The following is a 7,696-nucleotide window of genomic DNA, read 5'->3' on the forward strand; positions in this document are numbered from 1 at the left end:
GATTAATCCTAAGAGTTCCTTATTATGCTTTAATCATGGCTCAATCATTGAGAAAAATGAAGACCTTTTCGTTACGTACAGCAACATCATATTAGAAAGATATGAAAGCCCTGTTGTGAGGTGGACCTTTCCTATCCTCAGAAGCTCTGGGCCTTTCTACGCGCGCTGCAAATCAACCCACGTTCCCAAACGCGTGTTCATTGCTCCAAGCAATCGTTTCCAGTAAAGACGGCTTTGGAGGGTCATTAGCGCTCCTACTGGTGACCTGAATTAGTATATTAACGTTAAGTGTAAATATATCCCCTGTAAATTTAACCCTTGGAGTTTCCTTACGATTTTCCCTTGATTTTAATCTCGCCCTCAGCCGATATCTGTTTCTATCGTGATTAAGCACTCGATTGGCCTTCTCCTTTTGTCACAGTCAGTACTAGAAAATCTGTTGTTTCAGTCCATCGAGTCTTAATGCACAAAAATATATATCAATTGAATTTTGTCAATATACACCAACAGAAGAACACAGCAAATTTTTCTTTCTCTTCGCAGGCATGTGCCGTTGAGAGTGCAGCTCGTCACCATCACCTGCGGTCAGTTATTGTTTACGTGACTGCTCCCTTTATTGATATGTCACATCCTTTGATCAAGGTAAATTGTAGTATTACCTGTATATTCTTTGTCATTGTCTTGTATGTGCAAAACAATACCAGGTGAGAGTTGTTAATTCATTGTTATCAGACTCCACTTTTCTATACATTATTTTGTTTTCTATGTCATTATTATTATTATTATCATTATTATATCGTTATTGTTATTGACCAAGTTTAAATAAAAATTTTCATAAAATTTGATGGGAGGGACCGCTGGTTATTTGACCCTAATGATCACAATATTGATCTAGTTTGAAGGTCACGAGGTAATTACTAGCAGTTTATGTAATTTCTGAAAGTCTGAATTTCCAAATTTGCAGAGAAGTTGTGGACCTGTGAGAAATGATGTTTGTGCCATTCAGAGGCATTCGCCTTTGCTTTGAGTCGATAAGAATATAAAAACTTACCTAAAATGTTTTAGAAAAATTCACAAAACTGAAAAGTGAGGTTCGCTGCAGATGATGAAAGCGATTTTCTACGGGATTTCTAACTGATACATCAATAGTAACAACAGTCACATAATTAACAGCTCAATTATATTTTCCTTCAATGTTGCAATTTAATTATCCTTTTAATTCCTATAAACAAATTTTTTTCTAGTTGACCAGGCAATTAAATAAGAGGGTGGATAGGAATGAAGGTATTTCAATGTCTTTTGTTTTTCTCTTTCTAAAACCAAATAAATATTTCATTTTCACATCAACATTGTTCAAAACGTCGCCAAATAATCATACAATTTTGGTAGAACGCACTTGCAGTCATTTGTAGGATATCTTTCAATGATAATTTTGACAGGAATTTTTCAGTTTTTTTTTCTGTCTGTAGATCTGCACTAATATTTTATTATCCATGACTAGATTATCTGAAAAACACCACAAATCCTCTCTCTGCTGCAACAGATCCTCATCAAACTAGACAACGTCCTTTTCTCCTTCCTCGACCTCGATGAACTGTTTTTGGACTCTCCCCTCCGGCACTGGTACCAGGAGAGACTCTGGCTCATTAACGAAGGTGAGCTACAAAGGTTCTGTAGTTCTGTAACTGTGTGGAAAAGGCATGATGAGTAAGGGATCTCTCTTGCTACAATTTGGGTTAAAATATATCATTAATAACTACCAATCCTGGTTTATTTTTGTTTTTTAAACTTGGCGTATTATGATCGCGGTTTTTGTTCATCTTTGTGTTATTTTCATGATGATTGACATCACGTGAGTAAGACTCCTTCGACAGGGCACCAATGCATCTTTATTTCCGACGCCTCCAGAGCTGAGATCCTGAGAAAGTACGGCGGTACTTATCTGGATATGGATGCCTTGACACTTCGACCGCTTCCGAACAGGACCAATTATTTGGGTCGACTGGACAGCAAAGCAATCAATGGAGCCGTCATCAGCCTTGTTAAAGGGCATCCTTTAAGCCAAGTGAGAGCTCCTTTCATTGTCTTTAGTGTAATCATGTATACTTTTTTCAGACACACAATGCTTCTGTCCAAGTCTTCAGCAAATTCAGTGACAGATTATGAATACGCTGAAGTAGCTGTTCCTGCAGGTAATTTTTTTATTTTCACTTTTGATTTTGGGGCAGGACTCCTTACTGTTAAAATGCAGTGGCAGTTAAAATAATACCATTTCTGAATGCTGTAAAACAAGCCAGCCAGTAATTAAGCCCTGCTGTTTGTTTTCCTGATACTAAAATCCAATTAAAATGTATTTACTCTGCAAATCTTGATATTGTGAGATGATTAACAAGGACAGCATTGGTAATAAAAATAATCCTATTATAGGCAGCACAGTACTACTTTTGAGCAACCTGTCTTCTGTCCCATGACACTTATGTCCTTTTTGAGTCCTGTCTACAAAGCAGTTATATAAATTAACTAAAGTATAATAAAAGTTTGAACAGCAGACCACAATGACCATGGACATACTTTATTAGAATTTCATGTTTTTGCCATTGACTACACTTTATAAGGATGTGCAGTATACTACCCTACAGTATGTTGTTCCAGCAGAGGTAAAAATTAATATTAATTTCTTATAGATCTTTATTCATACAGTATCAAAACCTACGAAATAACCCTCATTGCATTGTTGTGATAATTGACAAATCAAAACTTCTATGTATATTTTGTATATCTAATATAAGTTTTATATTTCATCTCATCATCCAATATTTCTAAGTTAAAAATAAGTGTCATAATCATTTTAAAAATGTCCCTCTTTTTGGAAAAATGGATACGGTCACCCTAACATAACCATGACTTGGAAACTTTATCATATTGAAGAATTATATCATTTTATTGTCTCATTGCAGACTTTGGCTGAATCTATTCCAGAAGCATTCGACCCTTTCCAGGCTGCCAGTATCGGTCCTTCCTTGGTATACTCCGCCCTGAAGGAAATGTGTCCAGGAAATCTGACTGACAACAGATACTCAAGGAGCCTGTCCGATGCTTTCAATGAAGACGAGGTGTCCGCATACCTGGCAGACATTTCACCCTACTTTCAAACCCCCGAAATATGCTCCGATTTAACCATTTTTCCCGAGAAAATGTTTTATCCTATTACCCTCAATTACAAGACAGGAGAAAGAGACCTCTTATTTCTAAACGGTCATGGTTATGGAGAAAAATTCTTGAGTTCTTCAAAAGCTTATATTTTGCATCTTTATAATTCACTGACTGAGGAGAATAAGGCGCAAACAGGTGGAGACTCTATTCTGGAGGAAGTCATGAGGAAAAACTGTCCAGATGTTCACCACTATGTGAGTAAAAATGTTGGTCTCCTGAGATAAAATCTCTTAGCATACTCACATTTCTTATAAACACAAAACAATTATGTATTGGTAATGGTACAAAAAATTTATGAATGATGCTTAAACACGTTACAGGTGATCTGGACCTAGAAAGTTTTTGTATGTGCTTGTGCTAGCTTCCACTTTTCTTTATATGAATGGAGATACTTTCTCTCTCTCTTTCTTCCGAAAAACGAGGAAAGGGAAAGCACCACGTTCACGCTGTGTGGAAGCTTCTATGAAAGTTAAGAAATAAACCCTTTTTTTGTACGTACTTAGATTTTCTTATGCTTTGAGGTTTTACATTAATCTGATATGCCTATTTTCATCACAAGAATGTGAGCAAATAACTTACTTTCTCTGATCATTCCATCATTAAAAAGCAGAGTTTAACTATGTTGTTTGCTATTTCTCTTTGCCCTTTCCTTCCTTTCCTGGATGGACATTACTACACACCATTGAAAGGTTCTCAAAGAACTGTCAGCAGTCTCAGTATGATTCTGGTTGAAAGCCCAACTAACCTCCTCTTCCTGCTATCAATTAGTCTGCAACTATACTCTGTTTTTTTCTATCTGTCCACATGTCTGGGGTGTTTGCGTATGGTAACACTGTGTCCCAGGCTTTAGGTAGTTTACATTCAGCTTACATTCACAGTAATAACAATATCCTATTTTGAATATTACGGTGTAATTCGCACACAGTAAATTATTAAAACACTTTCAGTTGCACCTTTAATTTACCTAAAACTTACACATAGCGTAACTATCTAAAGCCCGGGACGCAGTGTTACCATGTGGAAACACCACAGGCGGGTGGACAGATGGAAAAAAACAGAGTATAGTGGTACGCTCTCATGAACAACATCCTTGATAATAAGTATGTAGAAAACAGATTTTGACCTCAAAGTAATTTTTTCTTACAATGTTGAAACTGTGATCATGAAAGAAGTGAATCATATTAAAATATTAATGGCAATGAAGAAATGATTTACTTTGTCATTCCTTAAAGAGAGAGAGAGAGAGAGACGAGAGCCGAGAGATAGAGAGAGAGAGAGGAGAGAGATGTAGCGGAGAAATTGTAAAAAATCATTAAAACCATTGACAGATTAGGCAGCAACACTACCGCTCCTGTCTCATTACTTGACATATTTGACAGCTCTGGACTTTGTGAGCTTCTCTCGAGTTCAAATGAAAGATGACAGAAGGAATTTTTTCTTGTAATTACAGTTATTTATTATTATCATTATTATTATTTGAAAATATTAATAAACATATACATGTACCATAAAAATTCCTTATCTCAGTGAGAGAGAGAGGTTATCATAACTTACAAGTGCAATGGAAAGGTAATTTATTTCTTGAGAGAGAGAGAGAGAGAGAGAGAGGATGAGAGAGAGAGAGAATATCCTTTGACAGCCAAGATGACAACAATTATTAGAGACCCACAAAGACTGCAACAGCCCCCTACCTTGCTGTCAGGTCTCTTGACATTTTGACAGCTCCACCCTCACCCCTCTCTCCATTCTCTGAGCTAAAGGACTGGGATTTCTTTCATTCTTCTATTATTTTTAAATTTATAAACTAATATTTTACTAATTCATTATATAGTATTTTCTTTAGTAAATTGATATTGTTACTGTTTACATTAATACTGTTTGAAATACTAAATCATTTATTTATCATACAAAATCATACATCTAAGAGAGAGAGAGAGAATTTTATTAATTATTTGAAATAATTTAATCTTATCAAACTTAATATTTGAAAATTAGCCAATCATTTTTGTAACGTAAAAATATATTAGTCAGGAGATAAACATCAAAATACACTAGTGAATATTTATCAATGGAAAAACCAGTCAGGTTTCATACAGCGATAGACCAGGACCAAGGTGAACAGGTCCAGGTCAACCTGTTTGGTTGACAGTGGCCGTTTCTACCTCTTGGCGAGGTAGAGGAGGGAGAAGCAGCTTGTCTGAACGGTTAGATCTGAACAAATTCTCTTGTCAGGAGACAAGATTATTCACCTGGGCCAATACACCATCAGGTAGGGCCGACCACAGCAGCCCCGTCGAAACTCTGGGTTCCTCCTGAGAACCCCAGAAGGATTCGAGACGAGAGGGGCAGTCACCTGAGGAGGAGGCCGTGGTTGCTTCCCTGAGATCATTGTGCTGACAAATCAGAGTTACAACCTCAGCGAAGGTCCTCTGTATTTTGGGGTTGTCTGAGTCTCTCAGCAAAGGGCCCTCCAGCCCTTCGAAAGACTAGTCCTCTCGGTCTACACACCAGACCCCTGGATCCTTCCTCAACAATGCGGGCGTACGTCCAGTGGGGTCCTAGAAACCCACCAGGAAAGTAGGCTCCCGATGCTGAATCCAGTGGAGAGCACTCTGCAGGATTACTTCTATCTGCCTCACTCCTCCCGGTGTAGCCTGACAAAGTACAGGGAATAAGAGAGGAGGATTGGATGCTCTCATTCTTTCTCACATCAGTGCTGTCAGAAGAAATGAGCTGCCTCTGTCACCAACCCATGGTGATGGCGGAGGTGTGGTTCTAGGAAAGATTGTCGCCTCGGTGAGACACTTTCCTAAGGAGAATGCAGAGGTTCTCGGTGAGCTGTAGCAGCGTAGCAGCAGTGTGGCTACCAAACTGGCAAGAACATGCATTTTCCTCACAATGCATCCCAGACCTCTTCTAAGTCGAAAATTCATGCGAAGAAGACTGTACAGGGGACCTCCTCCTACCTTCTCCAGATGCCTTATGATAGGGAGAGGACTCCCCATCACTGACTGTGGATGTCTGACCTCCTTTGAGGGGTTGTACACTTGGAGAAACTTGCAAGAGAGTCTCCAACATGGCCCGTTCCATGAACAGCGCCCTTGGAACTAGGGACAGGAGTACGAACCTTGGTTCGAATTCCTGGGGCTCCCGAGACACTAGACCCTGCAGACAGCATCGCAGTTCCCACTCCTGAGGGAGCAGGTGAGCCAGCAAGAGAGCCAACTGCTTCCTCCCCTCGGGAAGGAAGCAGACATAACTATGAGTCGGTAACATGTGCTAGCTTCCACTTTTCTTCATATGATTGGACATATTTTCTCTCTCTCTTTCTGAAAAACGAGGGAAGGGAAAGACTCAAATGCCGTCTAGAGGCCTGATGTTCCTGGGATGGCAAGACTAAGAAAAAGTTTCTCATCAGTAGTAGATTTTCAACTGAGGAGAACCTGTACAACTTCCATGAAAGACTAGAGTGAATGTGTACCCATGTCTTTCACAGTTGAATTGGAAATAAGTTAACTTTTGCGATTCTGACTGAGAAGTCCCGTCCATGAAGCCAAACAAAAAGGACGGTTCTAATCCCTGAAGTTTTATCAGAGGACTGAAGGAAAATTTCAGCTATTTCATTGCAGTCTGGCAAAAAGGCCTGTGGTTGTAATGAAGGCCAGAAGTCTTTAGCTGTGTAAAACACAGGGATGTACTGCCTGCGAGAACTGCTTCTTGACACTATGAAGGTTGGTTCAGGGAGGAACTCTTCTCTTTATCCTGACAGTGGCGCTGTCAAGGAAGATGAAGCCTTCCAACATTTACTCCAATTTGGGATGAATAACTAGTAGTTGAACACTTACAAATTACAAAACGTATATAGAAGACAAAAAACCCACTGGCTTTGTCTGAAAAATCATTCTGAATCATCATAGTGGCCTATGGGTAAATTGTGACGAAGCAGAAGACTTACAGACTTCTGTTATACCCTAAGGTAAACAAAGAGATGATAATGAGTCTAACTGAGACATATCTCTGTTTGGTAATTCTCCCAAAGGCAAATGTGGAGCGTGAGACATGAACCATATGCGAGAATTCCGAGCCAACCTGAGACCTAAGTCTGTGATGGTTGGCCTGAGAGATTCGAATTAGTATTTAGTAGTTAACCCTCGACAAAGAAGAAACAATACAAAGACAAATGATGTCTTAGTGAGAAGGCAGTACAGTGGAACCTCAGTTTTCGTACGCCTTGGTTTTCATACTATTTGGTTTTTGTAGACTTTTTCTGACGAAATTTTGTCTCAGGTTTTGTACGTTTCCTCGGATTTTGTGCACTCAGAAACGCTCCTTCCGGGGCCCACCACGTGACTAGACCCTGTACCAAGCGCCCAAACAAAGCATCCCATGTTCTCTCTAACCCAATCTGCTTTTGTGTTGTCGTGGTTTTTTTGTGCTTTTCTGTACTTTTTATTCGAGTGCAACAGTTAAATAAGCCATCTTA

The 7,696-nt window shown here is 39.1% G+C and overlaps 1 pseudogene; it reads left to right on the forward strand.

The window, feature by feature from the left end:
- Positions 1-6,289: 6,289 nt before the first annotated feature.
- The window catches only part of LOC135213890 (lactosylceramide 4-alpha-galactosyltransferase-like), a 7,191-nt pseudogene continuing 5,784 nt past the window's right edge, over positions 6,290-7,696 (forward strand).

This window comes from Macrobrachium nipponense, chromosome 43, assembly GCF_015104395.2.
Source record: "Macrobrachium nipponense isolate FS-2020 chromosome 43, ASM1510439v2, whole genome shotgun sequence".
NCBI classification, from domain to species: domain Eukaryota; kingdom Metazoa; phylum Arthropoda; class Malacostraca; order Decapoda; family Palaemonidae; genus Macrobrachium; species Macrobrachium nipponense.